The following is a 26,619-nucleotide window of genomic DNA, read 5'->3' as shown; positions in this document are numbered from 1 at the left end:
GGAGGACACAGAGGCGCCCTCACGGGGGACTTTTTTTTTTTTTTTTTTTGCTGGTTTCAGGCTTTTTTCTGCTTGAGTGGAGATGAAACAAACATCACCCCTCTCGCAGCCAGACACACGTGCACTCGCGCCGGGCGCTGTGTCCGGGGCGGGGACCCGCTAGGCTCCTACTCCCTGGTCGGCGCACGCCGCTGGCCCGCGCCCTCGGACGCCGCGCGCGCTGCCCCTAGGAGGCGCCGCGGCGGGGTGGGGGGACGGAGGCGCGCACCCCGCCCGGGTCTCCTGCGGCGCAGTGTCCGCGAGCGCGCTCCGGTTCCCGGCGCGGCCGACAGCACCCACCGGGCCTGGTTCCGCGGATCAGGTGGGTCCCGCGGGGCGCGCGCGCGCAGGGAGGCGGTGGGTGCGATCGGGGCGCGCCGCTGCTCCGGCCCAGCCCTGCTGCGGTCCTTGCTTTTGTCCTGGTCACTTGATCGTTTCCTCCGTGCCCGGTTCTGCGTTCCAGGCTCAGTCTCAGCCTGGACCGCGACGCAGCATCTATTCAGCATTCTAGACCAGGCCCTGAGGGTCTGCTTGTCCGGGTCGCCCCCTCCCCTCGGCATGCAGAAGCAAGGTTGGGCAGGGCAGGGCTGGGCAGGGCGGGGCAGGGCAGGGCAGGGCGTCTCGGGACCACCGAGGGAATCTCGAAAGCCCGGGGGTGTCTTTTCCTGCCGTAGGACAGGACCGAGTGGGAGAGTTTTTTCTCCGGACAGGTGGGGTTAAAGCGAGGGGCTCCCGAATTCCAGAGACAGATAGGCAGGCAGACAGACTCTTAACAGCGGAGGAAGGACCAAACCCGGGCAAAGTCTCTAACTTTGCAGCGTGGGGTGATGGGAGGTAAGCCCGTCCCAACTTTTCGAACCTTCTCCCCACTGCAAAGAGACACCATCCGGCGTTTGAAGATGGCAGGGAAACTGATCAACAGAACCAAAGATAACACACACACACACGTTTTATTATTTTACCTTTATCTTATGGTAGCATACAAAGTAACGCGTTTCACTATGGCATTTTCGTACATAGGCGATTGCACAAACTCTTGAAAAGCATCCAAGAAACAGCAAAGCGGGAAATATGTCTGGGCTGGGGGCTCAGAGGAGGGAGCAGGGCGACTGGAGAGGTTTGCTGTCTTCCCTGTTAGCAGGGCCTGGGTGGAGGCGCGGAGGGCGGGGGTGTCAGCGCCACTGGCTCCTCCCCCAGGAAGGACCCGCGACCCAGCGACTCTTATTTTTGTGGTTTTGCTCGTCAGGGCACTATCAGCCCCAGAACTGATCTGGCTGCCTCTTTCATTTGCCTGGAGGTAGCTAGGTGTGTCTCAGGAGGCTGGAGATTCTGGGCGGAGCCCCGGGCTTGTCTTTTCTTAGCTGGGAGACACCTTCCCTGGCAGATTCTCCTTGGAATGCGAAATACTGCCTGCTGAAGACCTCGCGCTCAGACTCTAGGTAGGCAATGGCGAGGAGGCTCGCCCGTGGCTCGGGGTGTGCAGGGGTTGGGGGGGGGGCAGGAGCTTCTGCCTTTTGGTGGCACTAGGCACCTTCATCACTGTTATTTTTGGGAGTAGTTGCTTCCTCTCTGATGGGAGCCAGATGCGGGTCCAAGCTGTCTCTGTTGCAAGTAACAGGTGTCCCGTGACTAAATACAGGGCTGAAAGCTTCCTTGGGATTATCTGGTTCCGGAGGCCTTGAATACTGGCTCAGGCCCCACATGGCTGAGGAGGGGTACCTGGAGGCCCCTGGCTCCTGCTCCTCCAAGCTTATTGGATAAAATCTACTTCGTGTCTGTGTTAGGAGCTCACCCCAGAGTATGTTTGGGAGAGTCCTCCTCTCGCCATACCCTGTGGTAGGGCCAGTTTTCCGTGCGGTTAGAAGGTTTGAGAAGATCAATTGATTACTATCGTGAATCCCTGTGGCTGGACTTTTCCGGGAAACGTCCTGAGTCACAGGGCAGGAGCAGCCATTTCCCCTGCTCTCTGACACTTCTAAGCTTGGGCTGACCATGAATGAGTCTTACTCCCTGGACTTCTGGGTCTTTTGTGGGACTTTTAGTGTAAACGGGTCTCCCACGTTCTCTAGCCTAACTTGACAGGCTAGGCACCTTTGGCTCGATTTATAGAGAAGGAAACCAAAGATCGGAGAAGCCAAAGAAAGCCACTGGCTGCTTTATGGTTTGTGGGAGTAAGTTGAATCTGAGATGGGAATGCATTCCAGGTTATCTATCAGGCTTATGGGCTTTCAATTCGGCACCTCCCACCATGGCTGGAAAATGGCTAAGGAACATGCCGTGGCTATGGGGGAAGGGCTGGGGCAGAGTGGAGGAGGGGATGTATTGGTTGGGGGCTGAGCATTTAAACACGTGCAGTCAGGTGTGAATATTATTTTATTTGAAGAGAATATGCTTTCTGCTCTGTGCTTTCTGTCTATTTTGGATACTTAAAAGTTACTTACTAATTTTTAAATTACAGTGTAATTTACAGGTATTAAAATCCACGTGTCATGAACGTTTTTGGTTTAATGAGTTGGAAGGTTTTGGAGGGACAGTCCTTGTATCTACTCCAGGCTGCTCATTTTCTGTGAAGTGGCTGAGGTCTTTTGTTGGGGAGGGGTCTGTCCACCTGGAAAAGGTTTCCAGGAGAGACCAAAACATGGATAACACTGAAGTCCAGCGTGGTGAACCAGTGAGCTTTATTGGGGTACTTACGGGAATATGGGTGAGGGGTTACCTATGGGAGCAGAAGTAACTCACAAACAACATCATCATAGCCCACCCCAGCATAGGTGACAGCTCACAAAGAGCCTGCAGGCAGCTCAGCAGGTTGGAGAGTAACCTGTGCAAGTAACTGGTCTAAAATTACTCCTCCAGGGCACTCAGCTGGTTTCTGCTCCTTCCAGGCAGCTGGTCTGGTCTCAGTCTTCTTTGCAGCTCAGTTTCCGTCCCTATGTCAGGGACTCTCAGCTTTTATTCTTGCTCTGGCTCGGAGGGGGCCCTTAGAATTTGGTCAGTTTCAGGGGCTTCCTGAAGCTGTTTCTGTTGTTGTTGTTGTTGTTCTCGTTTACCTCCCTGCTAAAGAAGCTCCCCTGAAGGCCTGAATGTTTTATACAGGAGATTGTTACAAGTCTTCCCCCTGCCCGGAGACAGGGTTTCTCTGTGTAACCTTGGCTGTCCTGGACTCACTTTGTAAACAAGGCTAGCTTCAAACTCAGAGATCCGCCTGCCTCTGCCTCCCTGAGCTCTGGGATCACAGGCGTGCTTGTGCTGCCTCGCCTGGCTCATGTCACACCTCAACTCCTGAGGTGTGTGTTTGGGGAGGGGACAGACTTCATTGATGTGCACATTTGAACCCGGAACCTTCACACACCCACACCCAGCCTGGGTGGTTGTAACCCACTGAGCTATATATCTCCTAGTCCCTGTGAGCTGCAGTTTCTTTTGAAGCCAGGTCTTGCTTTGTAAGGGCCGACAGGCTTCGGGCCCTCCGCGTGTATTTCCCCATCTCAGCTTCCAGAGTGTTGAAGACACGGGTGTGCCCCACCGCGCCTCTCCTAACAGCTCCGTGAAAGTTTGGTGGGATTTCTGGTTTGCTTGTTTGTTTGGTTTTGTTTTTTAAGTTTTGAGCGCCGTTTTATTAGCCTTTGAAGAGAACGGTAAGTAGGCAAACCATAAGTCTTGGCAGGGACCGGAAGAAGAGAGAGTCATGCTTTTTGAGCGTGTGTGTGTGTGTGTGTGTGTGTGTGTGTGAGAGAGAGAGAGAGAGAGAGATCTTCGGAGAAACAGAATCTCAGAGGATCAGTGGAGACATGCTTAGGATTTCAGCTGGAGTCCAAAGAAGAGACCAAAAGAGGTTGAAAGAAAAGTTCCGCGTTTTGGGTGAGAACTCAGAAAATTAAGCAGGCTTAGTAGTGAGGATGTGTAACTGGTGAGGGTTGGGCCTCCTGGACATATTATCTCTCTAAAGGGATAGTTATTCTCTCCTGTGGCCTCAGCAGCTCTGTCACCCTTCCTTCAGGTTGGTCTCCGGGCCAGGTGATTCACAGACCCAATTGGATTAATTTTTAGGGAAAGGACAACATTGTGTAATATTATTATAATCTTTGGAGCTGATTAGAACATAGTTGGGCAAGCCAGGTGTGGTGGCGTGCATCTTTAGTCCCACCTCTCAGGGAGGCAGAGGCCAGCCTGGTCTACAAAGCAAGTCCAGGACAGCCAAGGCTACACAGAGAAACTCTGTCTCTGGAGGGGCCGGGGAAGAATGTCATGTCATCGATAGGACTTAGATTCCATTCTTTGACTCAGAGAAAGGAACTTTCCCCTTAATGGGCCTCCCAAAGTCCTCACACCTCCGCATCTCCCATCTTCAGTGGCCTCCAAGCTTGTTCATGCCTGTCTAACTAACTAATATCTCCTCAAGAGTTGAGACGTAACACTTAGGAGACGGCTGCCTGGTGGGTCTGGGTACCTCCATCCGAAATGGAGGCAGCAGAAGGGCTATCAGAAGGTGGATCCGCGGTGAAAGACAGGAGGTCCAGTCACATAGCCCCTGAGGTGAACAGGACTGTTGCTAAAGTTACAACAGACAGAACTCGTTTCCGCCTCGGAGGTCTGGACACCGTCCCGTCTTGTCTGCCTGAATCGGATTTTGTAGATCCGTGTAAAGCAGATGTGCCAACGCACAGGATACGGCGTTTTGTTTACAGTCAGGAAGAGCTGGGCGCCCTTTGCTCTGACGGCCCTCCAGTAGCCGGTGGAGGCTTGTAAGGCCTGACTCATCCCTTTCAAGTCTAGTCACCACTTTTATTTTGTCTTCACCACTTATTTGATTCTTTGGCTGTACTTTCCTGCTGGGTGGTTAAGACCATGTAGGTAATGGACAACTTCGTTTTCTTTTTATTGTTAAGGTCTGTTGGTGCTCCTCGGGTTGCTCTTAGGGACCTAGGGGGCCCCTTAAGTCTGTTAGTCTTTCCCCTGACAGTTTTTGCCATCTGCTGGGATGAGTCGGGCTTGTTGACCCCGTGGTTTCCCTTGGAGTCCTGAGGGCGTTTCCCTCTGCGTTGATCTTCCTCCTTGCAGACAGTATAATAGTTAACTCCAGCCTTTGCCACTCCATGGCTCCTGTAACCCAAAGGACACATGACTTGCATGAACTTTCAGGACACTTAGGGAAGTGTCCCTTCATCCCTTGGAGCCCAGTTGACTCAGGTAGGGACCAAAATAATGACTATTCTGTCAGGCCCCGTATCGTCACTGGTTGGTCCAAGTTTGGTTGTTGACCACTCCCACCCCCAGAAGGTCAGTTAGGACAGCCTTGAAGAGAAGCTTTTACCAGACAGATTTAGCAAGAGGATGATGGTAAATATTTCTATTATTATTATTAAGTTTTGATCTTAAAGTTTTGTTTTGTTTTGTTTCAAGGCAGGGTTTCTCGGTGTAGCCCTGGCTGTCCTGGAACTCACTCTGTAGACAGGGCTGGTCTCAAACTCAGAGAGATCTGCCCCTGCCTCTGACTCTTTAAGTGGTGGATCAAAGGCGTGCACCACCACCACCCGGTGATCTGAAAGCTTGAATTACAGGGATTTTCCAGAGAGTCTGCACTCTCTCTCTAACAAGTTGCCGTGAACTCTCAGGACACTGGACAAGTTCACTTCTTTCTCTCTGAGGCTTAGGGATGGACTTTGTCCTACTCACAGAGACTGCACTTGAATCTGTTCAAGGAAGAGTAAGGTTAGAAGTGTGGAAGCTGTGGCAGGAGCAGGCAGTACTAATTCTGAGTCATGGTGGTTGATGAAAATAAAGATGCAGAAGTTGACTGGGAATTGGGGTCCATGCTTCCTCTAGTGCTGGAGTACCTTAGTTATTGGGGTCTAAGTTCCCCAGCTGGTGATGCTCAGCATCCACAGGTTGCTTTGCTCAGTGGACACACACACACACACACACACAAACACACAGGTACTCTCTCACATACACTCGCACACAGATACACAGGCATTCTCTCTCACGTATACACACTCATGCACACTCAGGTCCTCTCCTACACACTCACACAGCCCCTATCACACACACATTCTTACACACACAGATACCCACATACAGACCCACCCACATACATACAGACACATAGACTCTCTCTTACACACACACACACACACACACACACACACACACAGTAAAGATAATTGCTTCTTGGATATGGCTGAAATTTCCTTCCTGGAAGAATTGGAGTAATTGAGAGGCAGTTCTAAAAGAGCCTTTTACTCTGGTTAGCGTGTTGGAGGCTTATGGCTCTGGGGGAATTTCTGTTCCCTTTAGGACCTGTAGGTCACCAGCTTATTTTTCATTTTGTTCCTGGTCATGTTCTCATCTTCAAAACAAAATTCAACGGTTAAACATACACACATACACACACACACACACACACACACACACACACACTGTCAAGGAGCCACTGAAATGGCTAAAATCAAAGAGACCATCAGTATCGAATACTGTCACCAACAGTCAGGCCACAGAGATGGCTCAGCGCGTAGCATGCTTGTACTTCACGCATAAGAGCTAAGCTTAAAGTCAGGGGTGGTGATGTGTACCCACAACCCTAGGACTAGGACAGGTGGAGGCGGGAGAGAGGATCCCAGGGGGCTGGCTGGCCAGGCAGATTCAGGGAGAAGCCCCCCGTCAGCAAAAGAGGTGGAGAGTGAGAGAGAGGAGGACACCCCACATCCCCCTCTGGATTCCACGAGTGCACAGCTACGCACACACACGCACACACACACAACTCCAGGTCTCATACACTGCTGTGGGAGTGATTTTACTCGCCGCTGAACTCCAGTGTTCTCAAAAGGTTTTAACAGGAATGCTTGCGTGCCGGCCCCAGAGCCCTACCCGGTCATGAATGAGAGAAGAGACAAACAAATGGTGGCAAGAGAACAGGGCTTAACAGTGGCAAGAATCAGGTCACTCAGAGGCACGCTCTACACTTTGTGTGAACGCAGTGAACCAGATATGCTTGGTTTTGTTTAGGTGAAGTCCAGGACCGGGCTAGGTAAATCGGTGAGCAACAACCCCAGAAAATGGTTACTTGGGGGGAGAGGGGAGGAAGAAAATGAGTGTTTATAGGACGATCATTTTTTAAAGATTTATTATTTTTAATGTTGTGTACGCATGTCTGTCTGTGTGGGGTGCCTGCTTGTGCCTATAGGTACCTTCGGAGGTCAGAGGAAGGTATCGGATCCCCTGGAGCAGGAGCCGCAGGCAGGTATGAGCCACCTGACTTGACTAGAAATAAAAACTCTTGGTCCTCTGCAAGAGCAGAGCACACTCTTGAACTGCTGAGCAATCAATCCTGGAGAAAATACTTTGTCTCATTTTGGGTAGTTGTTTACACAGGTACTACAACTATGGAAACCCTAAGGCTGAGGAGGTAGCTCAGTTGGTAGAGGCCTTGCTTAGCACACACAGTCAGTCCCCAGTGCTACGGAAGGGTGAACTATGTGGCCTAGCAGTGCCCAATCAATCCTAGCACTCTGTGGATGCAAGAAATCTAAGGCCATCCTTAGCTACATATACTCTAGGCCAATCTGGGCTGAGTGAGACTCTGAGTCAAAAGAAAAGAAAATAAAGGCACTTGCTTATATTTTGTGCCTGCTCACTCTTCTGAGTTCTAATACTAAAAGTCTAACTGCCCCTTCCGTCTGTGCCTTAGTTAGGGTTTCTATTGCTGTGATGAAATGCCATAATCATAAAAGCAGGTTGGCGAGGAAGGTTTATTCAGCTTGCACTTCCAGATCCTAGTTCATCATTACAGGAAGTCAGGGCAGGAACCCAGACGCCGGAGCTGATGCTGAGGCCATGGAGGGGTGCTGCTTACTGGCTTGCTCCTCAGGACTTGCTCATAGAACTTCTTATAGAACCCGGGACCCCCAGCCCAGGGATGGTCCCACCCAGGTTCTGGGCCTTCCCCGCACTGAATACTAATTGGGAAAATGCCTTACAGCCTAATCTCATGAAGGCATTTCCTCAAGTGAGGCTCCTTCCTCTCTGGAGACTCCAGATTGTGTCAAGTTGACACACAAAACCAGCCAGTACTCTCCCATTCTGTCTCTCCTTTGGAAAGCGTGCGCATTCTGACCCTCTTTGAGCCAGAGTTTCTCTGTTGGTACCTCCCAACCAACCTTCTGTTTATAGACCTCCATTGCTTACCCTGGATCTCGGTCAGAAGGCCTGACTGCCTCTCACTCATCTAGCTCCTTCCAGCAGCTAACAAGATTTATATGGCTTGCCTGGCCTCTTGCAAATTTCCATAAAATGGTTCCTGGTTTCCTTTTGGGCCTGTTTCTAAATTCTTTTATCCACAATACTAAGACCCTTCAGAAGAGAACCCCTGATTCTCTGGCAACCTGTTTGTCCTCTATAGGGGGATCATAAACAAGGCCAAAAGGAGTGATCAGACTTGCAACTCAGGGAAGCACACTGGCCTGGCCTGTCAGTGTCTACCCTCTGGCTACTCTCTCAGTTTGATCTCCCCTCTGGGTTTACCCTTCTGACACCATGGGTCTGAAGGTCTTTGCTTGGCGGTAGCATCTCTTGAAAGGGGACTGTATCAGAAGCACCATGAGGCAGGCCCACCATGGCCTATGGTTTGGAAGGGAAGGGACCAAGGGGCAGTTGACTAGTTGTTATTGGTGGTCAGGGTCTAGGCTGGGTGACTTCAGATTCTTGATAACTCTTATCTAAAGAATTGAAAGTGAAGGTTTACAAGTGATCTCTGAGTTTGAGGCTAGCCCGGTCTGTTTAGTAAGTTCCAGGCTAGCCAGGGATACAAAGGAAGACCTTGTCTTAAAAACAAACAGACAAATCTGGGTTTGGTGGCCCACACCTATAATCCCAGCACCTGAGGAAGCAGAGGCAGGCGGATCTCTGTGAATTCCAGGACAGCCTGGTCTACAGAGTGAGTCTAGGACAGCCAGGGCTCTACAGAGAAACCCTGTCTCAAGAAAACAAAACAACCAAAACAAAAAATAAAAAACAAAAAACAAATAAAAATCAAAACCTAAAAAATAAACCCCAAACAAACACAAACAAATAAAGCAGCAAAGCAAAACATCAAAACCCGTGCTTTTGCTTGGCGTGGTGGTGCACACCTTTAACCCCAGTGCTTGGGAGGCAGAGATGGGCTGATCATAGTGTGTTTCCTGCCTGCCAGTGTTGCATTGTGAGACCCTGCTAAGAAAACAATACAAACTAACAAAAACCAGAGAGTTGGTAGATTTACAAAAGAATCAAGATTACTTTACTGAAGTAAAGTTGACAAGATTACTTTACTGAAGTAAAGTAGGGATGGTGTGGGGTGTTGGAGGGCATCTTGAGAGATGGCTCAGCTGCTCATGCAGAGAACCCGGGTTCAGTTCCCATGTCCACAATAGGTAGCTCACAACTATCTATACCTCTAGCTCCAGGGATCCACTGCCCTCTTCTGGCCTCTTTTGGCACCTGCACTTATGTGCCCATCGCTTTTCCTCCATTTGCATGTATACATAATTAAAAATAAAAAATAAAACATGGGGGGGGAGACTGCTATCAGGACACATGAGTGAGAATATTCAAAGGTCCTGTTTTTATGGCATTTGGAAGATTGTTTACTGATAGGCGCAGTATGGGTGTTCCTATATTGATTGACAAAATAGGTCTAATTTTTTTATTGCACATGTCCTTCCCTGATTTTAATCATATGCACACCTCAGGTGTTCTCCCTAAAATGTTACTAGAGGGCATAGTTTTGCCTTATTGCCCGTGTATCCAAAAAGCCGTTTAAGTTGAATCGGCTGTTCTAGTCTTTCTGCACTTGCATGGGAATTGTTGAAAGCTGACTGTTGCCAGGGGTGAGGAAACTTATGTAGCGTGATGTAGGTTGAGGGGTTTCTGAGGCTGCGGGTTGCATTGTAGAGAGAGGGATATGTGTATGTAGTATGTGCAGGCAAAGAAGTGTATTATAAGTCAAATGCATTATTGGGTACTAAACTGTCTCTTGTGCTTGGCTGCCTCATAGTGCCTTTTTGCAGAGATTCCTGAGCTCAGGAGTGTTCCGTGTTATCAACTGAGATTGCAGACTTGATTCTTGTGGTAAATAATCTAAAAATTATTCCAGATGGTCCTGGCTTTAAATATGACCTCCATAGCATTCGTCCTGTCTTCAGCGTTGGTTCCCCAGGCCTGGCGTTTAACCGTTTGAACATCTCTGGGTGTCTCAGCTACCGAAATCTCAACAAGTCCGGAACAGAATCTATTTTCTTAGTGTCCTTCATGGATCACCGGGTGAATGATGCTGGTTGCTGAGAGGACAGGAAGGAGGAATGTCTGGGGCAGGGAAGGCGATGAATTGAGTTCCTTGTGAAGTGGTGCAGAACAGTGCCAGTGGGGCGTTGGGGGCAGGACGGGATGGGACTGAGAAGTTCCCCTGGGCACAGGTTACAGAAATGCACAGAGAGTGGAAGGCGAGTGAGCCAGATCCATGGAAGCTCAGCCAGCCAGAAGCACTGATACTTTGTACTACAACTTTGCTTACCCTATGTGTGCGTGTGCAGGCATGTGCATGCCGAGGTGCGTGTGTGGAGGTCAGTGGGCAGTTCGTAGAGCCTGCTTCTTTGTTCCCACCCCGTGGCTTCCTGAGAATAGAGCTCAGATGGTTTCGCTCTGTGGCGAGTGCCAGAACCTGCTGAGCTGTCTGGCTGGCCCAAGGAAGTTTGTTTAGAGACAGTTTTAGAAGTCAATACGTAGACCAGGCTGGCCTTAAACTCATCCATACCCACCTGCCTCTGCCTCCCGAGTTCTGCGGTTAAGAGCACATGGCACCATGCCCAGCCAAGAAGTAGTTTTTTGAGACAGTGTTTTTCTGTACACTTCATGTGGCCTGGGTTAGCTTCAGTCTCTCAGTAGTTCAGGATGACCTTGAATCTGGTTACCTCAGTTTTCCACCTCACATGGAAACCTCACCTGCCTAAGCAGGTGGTCTTGTTATTTTTATTTTTAAAAGTATTTATTATTTTTTACTATATATATATATATATATATATGTGCACATACTCACAGACAGACATCTATTTATATCTATATCTGTATGTATGTGGGTATGTGCACACAAGTGCAGTACCATATGGAGCCAGAAGAGGGCATTAGATCCCTGGAACTGGAGTTAGCACTGGGTTGTGAACCACTGGGTGCTGGAAATTTAACCCAGGACCTCTAGAAGGGCAGTCAGTGCTCTTAACCAAGACCCATCGCTCCAGCCCCTTATTTATTTATTTATTTTAAATTAGCACGCAAAGTAGCAAGTTTATGGAGGAATCCCCTCCTCTCTTCCTCCCCCGTGTGCTCACTTGGACCCTTGTCTCTCCAATAGTCCCCCTTTCCCATTCCTGGCCACTTGTGATCTGTTGCCCTCCACATTCCATCCCTTAAACTCTTTCTCCTCTCAGGTTTCTTTTCTAGTTTCATAGCCTACACTCACATGTACCTAACTAATCCGTAACCACATAACTACACATACACTAGGGTCAGCCTAGGAGAATGGGGGGATGGTTATCTTTCTGAGCCTGGGCACCTCAATTTAATATTTTCCCGCTTCATCCATCTTCCTGCAGAATTCACTTTTATTTGTGACTTAGTAAGATTCCCATGTGTATTTCCATACCCTGCGTTTTTATGTCCACCCACCACGGTGGACGGCTAGGCTGTTTCCATTCTTGGCTGTTATGGCTAGATCAGCAGTCAGCACGAGCAGGCCAGGGTTGCTGTGGTAGGATACAGAGTCCAGGAATGGTAGAGCAGGACTCTGGTCTTAGTTTTGTGAGAAACCTCTGCACAGGTTTCCACTGGCTACACCAGTGTCCATTGCCACCGGCAGTGAAGAAGGGTCCCTCTTGCCCCGCATGACCGTCAGCATTTGCTGCCGTTTGTTTTCTTGGTGATAGCCACCTGACTAGGGTGACATGGACTCTCAAAGCCATTTATTTCAATTTGCATTTCCCTGATGGCCGAGGATGTTGGACATGTTAAAAATAAATATTGGCCTTTTGTGTTTCTTCCTTTGAGAACTGTTTAGGTCACTGTGTTTTGTTTTGGTTATTATTACTATTTTTTGCATGTTTACTTTTTTCAGTTCTGTATATAATCCAGATAGTAACCTCCATCTGAACCGAAGACGTGGCACGGATCTCATTCTGCAGGCCTTCTCTTTACCTGGCTGACGGTTTCACTTGGCTGCACAGAGCTCGTTAATTTCTTGTAGCGCCATTTGTCCATTCGTGGGTCTGTTTCCTGTGCTGCTGGGGTCTCTTCCCTTCAGGAGTCCCTTCCTGCACCTATATGTTGAAGTGTTTCTCGTTAGCAGTGTGAGTTTCAGCTTTTACAGTAGTCTTTAATCTGCTTTGAATTGATGTGTGTGTGGGCATGTGTGTGTGCACCTGCAGGTTCGCATATGTAAGGTAAGAAATGCAGATCTAATTTTATTCTTCTGAGGAATTCTCCCCTCCCCCCAGCGTCTTTTGTTGAATAGGATTTTTTTTCCTCCGGTGTATGATGTTGACACCTTTATCAAAATGTAGTGGCTGCAGCTGTGAGGGCTAATTTCTGTTCATTGCTGTACATGTCAGTGTTTATGCCTTTCCCATGCCGTCTTTGCCACTGTGGCTCAATAAAATAGTTTAAGGTCAATTACTGTGATTCCTGTAGCAGTGTTCTCTCTGCTTAGCATTGAGTCGGCTATCTGTGGTCTTCTGTGTTTCCATCTGAGTTTTCAGATTATTTCTTCTAGTTCCATCAAAAATGTCATTGGAATTCTGGTACGGATTGCACTGAATTTGTAGGTTAATTCTCTACATACCGCTTGCCAAATTATGAGCGTGAGCGGTCTTTTCATTATCTGTTGTCTTCTTCAGTTTACTTTTCAGTGCCAAAAAGTTTTTATTGTAGAGGTTTTTACCTTTTTTGTTAGTTTTTTTTCCTAGACATATTGTCTGTTTATCTATTTATCTTGAAGCTATTGAGAATGGAATATATCCTATTGCTTTTTGTCTGTTTGTTTGTTTGTTTGAGACAGGGTATTTCTGTAACCTTAGCTGTCCTGGACTCGCTTTGTAGACCAGACTGGCCTTCAGCTCCCAGAGATCCGCCTGCCTCCGCCTCCTGAGTGCTGGGATGACACTGCACCTGGCTTCTAATGGGAGTTAATGTTGGTTTATATAAAAGCTCGTGGCTTTTATATCTTGCAACTTTATTAAAAATGTTTATCAGATCTAAACTTTTTTGGTGGAGTCTGTAGTCCAGGCTGGCCTTGAACTCAGAGATCTGCCTGCCTCTGTCTCCTGAATGCTGGGATTAAAGGTGTGCGCTACCACTGCCCAGCTTGTGTTCGTGAATTTTGTTGAGAATTCTTGTATCTGTGTTCATCAGGAAATTTGGGCTATAATTTTCTTTTTCTGTTATAATATTTATTTATTTTATGTAGATGAGTGTTTCACGGACATACATGCAGGAAGAAACACCCATACACATCAAACAAAATAAATTAATACAACAAAAAATGTTGTTTAAAAAAAGTTCGGAATTCAGCAGTGAATCTGTAAGGTCTTGGGTTTTTTATTGTGAGGAAACTTAATTACTGCTTCAGTCTCACTGTTTTAAGTATGTATAAGATGTTTCAGTCTTTTGTTTTGTTTTGTTTTGTTTGTTTGTTTGTTTTGAGACAGGGTTTCTCTCTGTCACCCTGACTGTAGACCAGGCTGGCTTCGAACTCATAGATCCACCTGCCTCTGCTTCCTAGTACTGGGGTTAAAGAAGGTGTATACTCCCACTGCCTGGCTTGTTTCAGTCTTCGTAAGCTAGAGATTTTAAAGATGTTTACTTGAGAAGGCCAGGAAAGAGATTAAACAATGTGGAGCTACAGGGAGATAAGGCAAAGGCAGGGACATTTAGAGTGGGAAAGATCAGTGAAATCTAGGTTCATGCAGGGTTTGATAGCACACACCTTTAATCCCAGCACTCAAGAGGCAGAAGAAGGTAGAAGTTTGAAGCCAGCTAGGACTACACTGTGACAACCTGTCTCAAAACAAAACAAAACAAAACAAATCAATCAATCCATAATCCATCAATCGAACTAGGTGCAGAAGATAATGGAAACTGTCTGTGGAGACGCCATCTGATTGACAATATATGTTTGCTCACAGCTCCTTATCAGAGCATGTGAGCATCTTTATAACCTGGACTTGTGATCTCATGCATACAGCACCTATGAGTCAGTTTTTGCTACAGTTGTCCTGTGTAACAAACTCTAGAGCTGATCCCTTGAGTTGATGGTTGTTCTCTTATGACATCAGCTGTAAGGAAGTTCGGGCCCATAGTTGTTTTGTGGCATTTCTCTAGCTGTCAGTCAAACCAGAAGGTTTGTTCCAAGCATACACATATTCCGAGACCTAGGCTGAGGGAGCTGCTTCTGTTTGGTGTGTATTGTTTTTATTGTGTGAGAGAGAACAAGAAAAAGATGATTTGATGCCTCTTCGAACATCCTCTAGAGATGTCTGTCCAAGCATCCTCCCTCTAGGATGTCTGTTTAAGCATCCTCTCTGTAGATGATGTCTGTCCAAGCATCCTCTCTGTAGATGATGTCTGTCCAAGCATCCTCCCTGCACCAGAACATTGTTACTCGCCCAGTTTCCAGGAGTCACGGCCAGTCACATGTCCAAGTAAAAAGTCACCCAGTATACGTTTATTCCTTGCCTATTTTCAGGGAATCAGTTCTTGGAAACAATCCTCTTATTGACACTTTGTGTTTGTTGATAAAATAAGCTTCCTCGTTATTTATCAAGGGTACATTTGAAGACCCCAGTAGCTGCCTGAAACCTATAAGATTTTCTGTGAACTGTTTCCCCCTGTGGCTACTTGGGAACCAAGGAACAGTGTTACCTGATGTCGTCACTGTAGCCAGAGCCCTCTCACCAGAAAACAGGCTGGTTGACTGTTTCTATCTTTCCAAGCATCCTGCAAGGGTCGAGGTTGACCTCTGACCTTTCTCTTGTCTTTATGACCTCACCCTCTCAGGACCTGCTCTGGTCTCAGGAATTACTGCGAATCCTCGAACTGTCATATACAGCATGGGGGGGGGGATGGGACGGGACACTGGAGAGAGGGATAATTCTTGCCCCGGGATGTTTTTAGTGGGATGGCACAAACTTTCACCATGCTAAGCATGACATACATTTGACAACCTATGGCCTGCTCGTATCTGGAATTTTCCGTTGACTATTTCAGGCTGTGGCCTCCTGTGGGTTACCCAAACCTCAACTCATGCTTCAGCTTTCTGTTTCTTTGCAAACAGGGTTCCTCTGTCGGGGACTCACCCCTGATTCTTCCTCCCATGTTAGTTTGCTTTGCTGTGACAAAATAAGAAGACGAAAGGACCGAATGAAGAAGAAAGGCTTTTCTGGGATCATGCCTTGCGAGGTTTCAGTCCGTAATTACTCAGCTCTGTTGCTTGGGGCTGGTGGTAGCACATCACATTACAGGACATGGAGACACATGAGGCGCTTCTCCACCCGGTGTCCAGGAAGCAAAGAGAAACAGGAAGGGGCTGGCGGCGTCCCACAAGCCCCTCAAGAGCAGCTCCGACACTGACCTAACTTCCTCTTAAAGACTCCATTTTCCACTAGTGCAAGGGGCTGGGGACCACACCCTTAATATATGGCCTTCGGGAGATACTTATCCAAGCTGCAGCATCCCTCCCTGGTCCTCAAATCTGAAGCTTGATTTGGTCTCCACCAGCTGCCCAGTGGTCCTGCTGTTGCCAACCCTGCTGCCGCCTCAGCCGCCATGGTTGGCTCCGACGCACCCATTCTAGCTTTCCCGCTGATGCCTTCGCTCCAGCCTCTGCTCCATCTTGCAGTATGTTCTGCCACCGAAGGCAAAGGGTTCTTGTAAGGTACCAACCTGATTAGGTGTTTTGCTCTCTCCAAGTACCCTGCTGGCGTTGTATTCTCCAGCCTCAGGAGTGGTTACTGCACTTCCTGTGACCCTCTTGCTTCCTGGCTTAGCACGTTCCTCTGCATCCTCCCAAGTCTGCCCCCTACAGACTCCTGCTCATCCTTCGAGACTCAGCTGAGCCTTTTCGCTGAAGTCGGTATCTGCAGCGAGTCCTGGGTGGGTTAGGCATTCCTCCTCCCCGTCCTGGCACCCTGGGGCATCCTGCAGGGTGGGCCTCAGCTGCAAGCCTGGCTCCTGGAGCTGTGAGCTGATGGAGCTGGAGAGTTCACGGACCACAGAGCTCTCGCTCACACTGGGGGCTGGGGTGGCCTGTGGAGACCACTGCCTTGGTCCTTTGCTTGCTTTTTATTTTTAGATTTTTATGTGTATGTGTTTTGCCTGCATATGCAGATGTACATGTGTGTGTGCCTGGGCTCTGCAGGGGTTGGGAGAGGGCATTGGATACCTTAGAACTGAAGTGACAGATGGTTGTGAGCCACCATCTTAAGTGTGGGGAACAAACCTAGATCTTGAGAAGAACAGCACATGCGCCTAACCTCTGACCCATCTCTTCAGCCCCAGGCCTCAGGCCTTCATGGCTGTCAGACTTGAGTCCTGCACCGTAGGTTGGCTTCTGGGAACACAGAAGCCTGAGAGGAGGTTGGCAGGAGGGCATTGGGAATTGAAAGAGTAGTTGAGATTTAGGCCAGACTCTAGGCAGAAGGGTCACTGTTTAGCATACTTACTTACCCAGAATGGTTTCTGAGAATCCTCCCGGATCCAAAAAGAGGAAGTAAGGATAGATTGCCTAGGTCTCCGGCCAGGGCTGGGCTGATCTGGTGCCCAGCCTCCACTCGGAGGCCTGCAGAGCTTTGGGGTGCAGAAGTGAGAGAGGCTGTGGGAATTCCCTGGGATGGAGGCTCCGCCCAGAGCAAGCTGGGGTGGAGAAAGAGCATGGAGTCAGAAAGAGGCCTGGAAGCTGAGGGAAGGGCGGTAGAGCTTGGCCCTTCTTAGACAGACAGGCCCTGGGATAAAGAGCACACCTGCCTGTAAGACCTTGGGGGGGGATCAGGAAGGGGGCCCAGATTCGATATGCCCACAGTTGTCTGCACAGTGGACAGTTTGAGAAGTGGGACTGTGTGACCCTGGGAGGACAGCAAAGTAGGAGCTTAGGAGTTATTTCTCCATTTCACCCATAGGCAAACTGAGGCTTAGAGGGCTAAAGTCTTGGCTGAGAATGAAGAATGAAATGGAAGAACTGAGTCATGCAAGCCAGTTCTTGAATTCTGACAGTGTGGCTTGGAGTCTCTGGTAGCTCCAAGGAGAAAGCATTCTGGAGGCAGATGCTGGGTCATAGGGAATTGGAGAAGGCTCTCTGCCTGGGGCAGAGAGAGAGAGAGAGAGACAGACAGACAGACAGAGGGACAGAGAAAAACGAGAGACAGAGTGTGAGAAAGAGGCAGCTGCTGAAAGTGTTGGGGAGAAAGGAGGTGAGGAGTTAGGACTAACCTTTCACACACACTTCATGCTCTTGCCTGATTATAGACCGCTATACCTAGTTGACAAGGTTCTGGGGATAAAACTCAGGTCCTCCTGGAAGTTGGGCAGACACTCTACCAACTGAGCTACATCCTTGACCTTGGGATGTAGCTTTTTTTTTTTTTTTTCATTTTATATACATTGGTGTTTGACTGCATGTATGTCTGTGTGAGGGTGTCAGGTCCCCTGGAACTCAAGTTATAGACAGTTGTGAGCTGTTATGTGGGTGCTGAGAATTGAACCCGGGTCTTCTGGAAGAGCAGCCAGTGCCCTTAACCACTGCACCATCTCTCCAGCGCAGAACTTGCTATTAATAAGATTGGTTCATTGGAATCTGTGGGCCCCTCCTCAGGAGCTTTGTCTTAGGTCAGTGGTTCACAATCTGTGGGTGGTGACCATTGGAAAACACAGATATTACGTTACGATTCATAACAGTAGCAAAATTGCAGTTATGAAATAGCAGTAAAAATAATTTTATGGCTGGGGCTCACAGCAGCATGAGGAACTGTATTAAAGGGTCTCAGCATTAGGAACATTGAGACCCACTGACCTCGGTGCCTTGGTCTGGGCTGTTCGCTGGCTAGGCCACTGGAGGGGGGCCGTGGGCTGAAAGTGAGGTGGCCGTGTCCCACCTAGTCCTGGTGCTCCTGGATGTGCTCCTGGCATTGTGGGATCCTCAGTTTTCCTGCCAGTCAACCAGCTCCGGGCACAGACTGATCACATAATCTCCCTGAACATCCCCAGCTAAACAAAAGACCAAGGAAAGGAGTCCACATGATATGAATTCTCAGAGCAAAACCCGCAGAAAGGAAGATCCTGTTATTCCCAGAAGAACCCCATGCTGTTAGCTGGCTCTTGACCATGTAGCTATCGGGAAGGCACTTTCCCGGGCGCACCTACCCGGAGACTCACAGTGGCTCTGCCAGCAGAGCTGCCCTCAAGCCATTGTTGAGTTAGTTAGTTCATTCAGGGTTGGCAGAGCGCTTACTAAGTGCTGGTCTGTACACCTGCCTGTGCAGAGCAGAGACATGGTTAGACTCGTGAACGCATGCTGAGCGTCTTTTAGGGGAGTGTGAAACAAGTCTTGATCCCGTCTGAGGTGACTAGGGACGGCTTCCTCGCAGACGTGATCCTCCCGGTGAGAGTGAAGAGGAACCCTCTGTGAGAACCAACCATCCGGCCCTCCCTGCAGCTGCTTCAGAATGCTGGGAGCTCTGTTGGCCGGAGGGCAAAAGGAAGCTAGAGGAAGGAGCAAGGCTGGTACCCCGTCAGCTGCCTGCTTCCTCCTGCTTCCAAAAGACCAGCTGCTTCCAGATAGCTGTCCCCAGGAGGAACTCATCTGGCATTGGGTCGGGGAGAAGGCATGACATTCGCAAAATCAGGGACAAGGTCAAGGGGCCTTGGCTCCCCAAGGGTAGGAGCACAGTCTGGGTTGCCGATGGATCCCTGTAGATCCTTGGGGACATCTGGTTTTGTGTGTCACGCAGTACCATGCAGAGACGGTTAAATAATAATTCTAAATGCAAACTGGACTGAGTGCTTTGGGGTGCCATCCTAAATGAAAAGTCAGCAGGGAGGTGCTCAGTGATTGTATCCAACTGACAGGTACCCCTCCCCCCCTAAATGTATCAGTTAAAGATTGTGGGTACAGATAGCAGAGGGGGAGTCCAGCCCCCGGGTAGCTGGGGAGCCAGTCTAGTCTGGATAGCACTGTAGTTACCAAGGGTCTAATGGGCCTCGCTTCTTTAGGGTTCCAGGCTACTCTAACTGACCTGGGCTGGGTCCCTTTACATTTCAGGTGCAGGAGGACCTAAGATGCAAAAGGTGGGCATTTGTCTGTTTTGTTGTAATGGTGGCTGTGGAGTTCTTGACACCAGCTGGGCAGCAACCAAGGTGATCGGAGGCAAGGACTTCATAGAGCTACAGAGTTCTGCAGGCTTAGGAGGGAGGGCCCTGGGCAGCCTCTGAAGGGGGAAATGAGTCTTCTTGGGCATGTGGAGAGGGACAGTGGCCATGGCAATGGACCTCTCAGCCTCAGTGTCCCCACGTGTGAAATGAGCTGTTTGAGGACATGTGCGGTACCGTGGTGATGGAGATGTGACAGTCACCAAAGGCCCCTGTTGTTACTTCCCAGTTTCACCTTCCAAGGTGGTCTCCCCAAGTGTGAAGCCTAGAGGAACTGGAGTTGGCCCAGCAGCCTTCTGCTGAGAGTCTCTGTGAGGCTCCTTTCAGTTGTAATCTCTCTGGGACTCTTAAACGACAGGACAGGACAGTCTCTCCGCTTCTGTCCTGCCCCCCTGCTGCAGAGCGCTTTGTGCTTTCTGGGTCAGCCGTCTATCACCATTGAGCTACACACCCAAGCTCTGAATATGGAGGTCATTTATCAAAAGGAAAGAGGGCCAGGACTGCAGCTCTGGGTTGAGTACTGCACTTGCTAAGCATGCACCATGGCTTTTGCCGGCAGCACAGCACTGTACAGTGGTGCAGGCCCGCTATCTAAGCACTTGGGAGGTGGAGGCAGGAGGATCAGAAGTTCATGGTCATCACTGGCTACGGAGCTAGCCTGGGATACTGGAGACCTGGTCACAGAAACAAGTAAATGTAGTCCCCATCTTACACCTTTGCCTTACACTGTTGAAGAAAGAAGCCCCTCTCCCACCCTCCCTTTAAGATGGAATTTCAAGGGGGGTTAAGCCCTGGCTGGCCTGGAACTCAGGTACCTGTCTGCCCCTGCCTCCCAAGTGCTGGGATTAAAGGTGTTTGCCACCACTGCCATCAGAAAGAACCATTTCTTTTTAAACCAAAAGATCTACCAAGCCCGAAATGCCCACATGGCTAAGGAAGGCTACCACCTTGGGCAGGTTGGTGGCTGTGGTTTAGGGACTCCTTCCTCACCCACTGGAAAACACAGCCTGTCCCAGGCGCAGGCGCCATGGAGGCCCTGTGGTGTCAGCCGCTGTTTGGTGACTGGTTCTTCCAAACATCACACCTTGCTGTGTGGTGTTTGCCAGTTTCCTCAGTGTAAATCTTTCCACCCTGTCCATTTCCAGTTGCGGCCTGAGGCACTGAGGAAGGGTGCAGGGGAGCCCACGGTGGTGTATTTTCCGCTCTGCCCACATTCGGTTGATAAAAGTAAACCCGGAGGATAGCTAACACCGTGGCCGCGAAGGATGGGTATGACTCACGCGTAAATGTGTCTGACTGAACTCTAACCTTTGTGGCCTCTTAGTCTTTATTTTTGTTACACCTCTTTTTCTTTACTCGTAAATGTGTCTGACTGAACTCTAACCTTTGTGGCCTCTTAGTCTTTATTTTTGTTACACCTCTTTTTCTTTATTTTGTTACAGTCTGCTGAGTTCATTTAGTATATGTGTTTGGGGTTGGTTGCTTCGGGTGGTGTCACCTTCCTGGTGTCCTCCTGACTGAAGGGGCTGTGTTGAGAGAGCTCCCATATTAGACCCTCCCCTCTCCTGAGTCACTCTGTCAAGGATCTTTAGTTTGAGCCCTCAATGGTAGCAGAGGCGGTGAATACACCAGCCCTTGGGAGATGGAAAAAAAGGAAGATCAGGAGTCTAAAGCCGTCTTCACCAGCATTAAATTAGAGGCCAGCCTGGGCTACGGGGACCCCGTCTAAACACACACACACACACACACACACACACACACACCCACTCACATTATCTCTTGCACACACACCATACGCACCCTTTTCATTTGCTCTATTGACACTCCTGCTTCCTGTCTTTATTCCATTGTTTACAGCTCCAGGTTGGCTCCTAAGCTTTCCTCTAAAGCCCGTGTGTTCAAGGCTTCATTCCCACAGTGGCAACTTTAAGAACCGGGACCCAGGCAGAGGTCTTGCGTCACCGGAAGCGTGCACTTGAGGGAGCAGTGGTTTCCTGGATGAAAGGAAAAGTACCAGCCTAGGACACAAGACTAAGTTCCTGGCACAAAGATTTATTTGCCCCAGAGGGACAGAGGGCACGGTGTCAGAGACAGACAGAAGATGGAGGACCGGGAGAAAGGGAAGGGAACAGGGAGAGGTGGGGAGCAGTATTTGTCTCACTGGTAGGGGGCTGGGGAAGGATGATGATAAAGGACTGCCCCTGGATAGAGGGGAGGCACACCTATAGGCAAATGACTGTTTATAAAGGTAAAAGGGAGAGCCCCCCCGATTAGGGTGAGATGTGAATGTAATTGGGTGTGTTAAAGGGAGCCAAAGGGAGCCTTTTTTTTTTCCTTTCTCTTTATTATTTTTTATATTAATCACAGGTTATTTACTTTGTATCCCAGCTGTAGCCCCCTCCCTTCTTCCCTCCCAATCCCACCCTCCCTCCTTCATCTCTTCCCTGGAGCTTTTGATTGCTGGACTTTGATAGCTGGACCTCGGTAGTCAGCCTCAGGAGGAGGAAGTGGCAAAATAAGGGAGTAGACCTCCGTGGCTAGTTTCAGGAATATAATCTGATGGTTTTTTAGCAAGGCAGAGGGAATGGGGGCAGGGCCTGCCAGAGCCATGTGTTGGATTTGAGCTAGTGTCTTTCACCAGACCTTTTTCTTCATCCTGTTTTAGATGAAATGAAGTGTAGTTATGCGTGTTTGTGTGTGTGTATGGGCATGTATGAAAGTGTTCATGGAGGCCAGAAGAGGGTGCTGGATGCCCCTGGAGCTGGAGTTAGAGGTGTTTCTGAGCACTGGTGGGTGCTGGGAACCACATTTTGACAAGAGCAGCAAGCACTTTCCAGACCTTTTCCTCTTTTTCTCTTGTAGCCCAGGCTGGGCTAAAACCCCTTAGGTATCCAAGGCTGGTATTAATCTGCTGTCCTCCTGACCCCATTTCCTCCATGCTAGGATCATTAAGTCTCAGGACTGGCTTCTCCTCCTCCTCTTCTTTTGCTCCCTGGCCATGACATAAGTGGCATTTCTTTCTGACGTAAAGTACTGCCAGGGCCCCAAAGCAAGGGGGCCATCAACTCCGTATTGAAATTTCAAAAAGCATGAACTAAAGCATTTCTCTTTATAAGCAGAATATCGGAGAGCTAATACTTGCCAAGTGAGGTGTGGTTGCCCCGGGGGCACACAGCTTGCCTGCTGCCTTCACCTCTGAATCCCTTGCTGAGCTGAGCCCCACCCTGCACCTTGTAGGCTGTCAAAATTCTGGGTCGGTTGATGGGGTGGATTTAGGGCAAGGAGCCTTCTCCACCTTTGCTATGGAGCGATCTTTCCTCGAGCCTCAGTCTTTCTGTAAAAGGGAAGGGATTGACACTTGGCATCTCTTTTAGCTTGTGAGCAGCCTCTGCACCTGATTGTCACCAGGCAGCCAGCGGAGCAGCCGCTCTTTGCTGGTGTGCTTTCCCGCTTCTGTTTACTTCAGGCTGTGACAGCCGAGCAGCCTCAGTCGGCAGGGCTGAGTGGGGCGAGAGCCGTGACGGGGTGACCACTGCAAACCGAGTGCTGTGTGTTCAGAGCGGGCCAGGGTGGGTGTGCACCCCCGGCTCATTGCAGGTTTGATTTTTAAATTGGGTTTTGGTCATTGCATGCTCATGGCCTTTTGTTGTTTTGTGGCTGATTCATTCAGTAACACGCAACCACACGAGGCACAAACCGCAGTTTGTGCTAGACCACCATGAGACCTGCTCTGCATCTGGCTTACCAGGAAATGATTACAGTGTTATCTGCAGTTAATCAAGGCTTGTGCTTGTGAAAGGTCAGGTACAGGCTGCTTCAGACATCTCTGGCTGCGGCTGTGCTTCCAGGAGCCAGGGCAGTCAACGGCAGTCACTAATGTGGAGTCATTCCAAGGATTTCGTTGAGTGTTCAAGACCGCTGCTGCGCCGTAAGGGTGGTCGGGCTGGTTAACAGGATGATAGTCATTTTGCTCACAGCAGCCTGGGCAGCAAAAGCCTGACAGCCGTTACTTGGAGAATCAACGTCTTTGCTTCTTTTTAGGAACAGGAACATCAGAAGAAATCTGCTCAGCATAGAGGAAAGCACTCCCCAGCGGCCCAGGGAGAACCGGCTCTCTTGCCCTGCTTCCACACTGAGGGACTCTGTAGAGCAGGGGTCACTCAGGACTGGACACTTTCCTCTTTCTTTACCAGCTGCTATTACATACAGAGTTCAACGTGGCTTCTGTCTGGTGCTCATGGCTGTGCTCAGAGGGAACCGGCCCTCTGAATAGTGCTGAGTGTGTCTTCCTCCGAGCCAGCTGAAAATGGGAGGCTGCTTCCTTTGTTGCTGGGAAAGATGTCAGGGGAAAGGTGATCAACCTGGGTGCCTGGCTCCAGTGGGTATGGATGTGTGGACAGACAGACAACCCTCACTTGAACACAGAACCTGCTGGGACCTGAGTCAGAACACACTCCCACTGCTCATTTACATACCACTTTCCATCTTAGCATAGTTCTGCCTCCTTCCCACCCCACCCCTGCAACCCCCCTGGCACTGGTACTCAGGGGACTGGTACGTACAGTAAAATAGTCAAATTTTAGGGTCCTATGGGCCACGTGCTGAGCGACACTGCCCTGGGAGACAATCATAGCTGCCTTTCACTTTTCATTTTCTCACCCACCACTGGAACAAGTTCAGCTATGCCTGACTTACGACAGGCTGGGTCATATCCATAGTGACTTGGAAAGAAATATCATAAATTGACAGTTTGTTGTGTTGGAGAAACCCCTGGCTTAGTGTTGTGTGCGTAGGGTCTTGGGCACTTTGATTCAAGATTGAGGTCCAGCCACTGCCCAGTGTCTCAGCGGAGTATCTTACCGCATATTAACTAACCTAGAAATGGTCCAGATCTGCAGTGCAAAGTGTGGTTTCAGCAGCACGCAGATGGCATGTCTACCATCGGAAAGTCCAGAGTTTTAAGTCAACCGTCCTAGGTCCGGAAGCTTCTGGAATGGAGGCTCCACAGGCTGCAGGTGAAAAGCAGGGCAGCACAGTTGCAGACAAGCAGAGAAACAGCGTTACAGTCTCTCACCTCCCACGCCCCAGAGGTGAGACTCAGCTCCCTCCATAAAGGCTGGTGACCACTGTGATAGGAATGGTTTGGGACAGAACAGAAACCAGCCTTCGGCAGCCTGAAGTCACGCTGCCTCCCAGAGCAAGCTTCTAGAAGCTTCCACCGGAGCCATTTCCCCGTTTCTTTCTGCTTTGGGGCAGTGTCTAGGGTTTCCTGCCTATCCCCCCATCCAGTTTCCTTTTCCTGCTGGGCTGGGCTTAACTTGATGCTCAGATTTGCCTTCTCAGAGGATTGCCTCCCTGCCCGAGTTCCACTCCCCGTTTTGCAGATGGGCAAGCTGGGAAAGGGAGGTGGTCCGGGAGCCAGATGAATCTAGCTCATGTTTGCCAGGACCTGTTCTTCACTGTGGATACTGTGCTGGACACTTTTAGGATCTTCGCCTGCTCCTCATCCAGGCAACTGGGCGACAGGGATGGTTAGTGCTCTCTGGCTTCATAAACAGGGGGAGTGAGACACAAAGGTTAAGGAATGCTCTAGGACCACATGGGACTAAGACATGAGCTATGAGTGGAGCTCTTCATCCCAGCACACAGCATACAGACAGGGCCTGCCAAGGGGCGGGGCCTCTGAGGTCATGGGGCCAGGCAAAGCTTGTCAGTGCTGCGGCCGCTCTGCACCCCTCTCCTCTGGTCATCACAGCACTGGCGCCTGCTAATCTGTTTGTTCTGTGCTGCCATCCTCCTATGGATGGGTGAAGTGGGGTGGGCAGGGCACCCCGAGGAGGAAGACATAGCCTGGGGCCCGGAGTTGGAGGAGGGGGACCTTGTAGCAGGGAAGTTCAGAAAATCTTTGCTCCCTTTCAGGCAGCATATGCCACAGAGCCAGCCACGCACTGCCTGCCTGCTGTTCAGGTCACGTTTTCTGTTTGCTGTTGGGACCCAAGTAGAACTTAGGGTAAAGGGCGAAGGGCTGGGTAGAGCCTCCTTACCCAAAATGTTCCAGTTGGAAGTGGAAAGAGCCTAAAACAGGCTAAACTTTTGCTTTTGTAGATGAGGAAACTGAGGTCTAAAGCATGTGAGAACCTGCCCCGGCTCGCATCGTTTGCTAGAAGTCAGGAATTCTGAATCTGATGTGAGATTATAGAACCATCAGAGGAGTCTCTCCTCGTTTCATAGCTGAGGTGCTGCAGCGGGCACAGGTGTCTGTGGGCTGGGAGGAGACTTTCACAAGATGAGCCCTATAAACTGTTTTCAAGTCAGTGCACAGCAAACACACTAGAAGCCTTTTCTGCTGGATGCTGGCTCAGGAGCAGTTTGTCTCCACCACCGGGGGCGGATGTCAAGCAAACTGTTTTACAAATAAAACCAGTCAGTGTCCAAACAGTGGCTAGAGCCCAAAGGGAAACAGGGCTGTGACAGTGACTGACCTGGCCAGTAACCGCGATTAATTGGCTGGAACCTGAGGGCTGCTGACAGGGAAGCAGGGGGAAGAGAGATGGCTGACTCTGTCATCTGCTGCATTTACAGATGAGAACTGAGGCCCGACCTGGGGCCAACTTAGGTGCTGTCCTGCTTCCCTGGCTTTGATGTCAGGCAAGAGGTGGGATGGAATCACATAACTACAGGGGAGCTGCCGGGAGGGCTGGAGTACTAAAGAATGCTGCTCCTCCCTCATGCGGAAGCAGGGTTCAAAACCGCTGAAGCAAGGCGAGAGGTAAATCAGATGTAGAGAACACGCAAGAAGAACACACACATACACACACACACACACACACCAGAAATCCCTAAGGCTAGGTAGGTGTCTCTTACCTGTGACCTTGAACAGTGCAATAATGTCCTTGAGCCTCTAGGAATTGGCTGATGGGACAGAGGCCTCCATGAAGGTTTCTGGCAAGTCAGCACATGAGCCAGACCCAGGAAGGGCCTGTGGGTCCCTCTCCTTGAGCCAAGTCTCAGGAAGAGAGAGAGAGAGAATGAGAGAGAGAGTGTGTGTGTGTGTTTCTCGTCTCCAGCGCCTTGCCTATTGCCTGACACCCCTTGCTGGCTGCCCTCTGGTCACCCATGAAGACTATGTTTCAAAGAAATATC

At 49.7% G+C, this 26,619-nt stretch overlaps 2 protein-coding genes across 12 annotated transcripts in view; one reads left to right on the top strand and one right to left on the bottom strand.

Annotated features, from left to right (window-relative positions):
- Positions 1–207: 207 nt before the first annotated feature.
- Ggta1 (glycoprotein alpha-galactosyltransferase 1 (inactive)) overlaps positions 208–26,619 on the top strand; it is a 68,543-nt gene continuing 42,131 nt past the window's right edge. For 8 of the 11 annotated variants that reach the window (XM_060390036.1, XM_060390034.1, XM_060390035.1 and 5 more), the window contains exon 1: positions 208–361. The gene's annotated coding sequence lies outside the window, so the exon portion shown is untranslated. Of the gene's footprint in view, positions 362–475; positions 611–1,273; positions 1,479–26,619 lie in introns of those variants that run through there. The other 3 variants (XM_060390033.1, XM_021653688.2, XM_060390032.1) reach the window with 2 other exon arrangements.
- The window catches only part of Cntrl (centriolin), a 327,805-nt gene continuing 323,106 nt past the window's right edge, over positions 21,921–26,619 (bottom strand). The window contains exon 44 of the mRNA XM_060390023.1: positions 21,921–21,931. The gene's annotated coding sequence lies outside the window, so the exon portion shown is untranslated. The remainder of the gene's footprint in view (positions 21,932–26,619) is intronic.

Source organism: Meriones unguiculatus, chromosome 8 (genome assembly GCF_030254825.1).
Source record: "Meriones unguiculatus strain TT.TT164.6M chromosome 8, Bangor_MerUng_6.1, whole genome shotgun sequence".
NCBI classification, from domain to species: domain Eukaryota; kingdom Metazoa; phylum Chordata; class Mammalia; order Rodentia; family Muridae; genus Meriones; species Meriones unguiculatus.
Note: the sequence above shows the minus strand (reverse complement) of the source record. Positions and strands in the feature narration are given on the sequence as shown.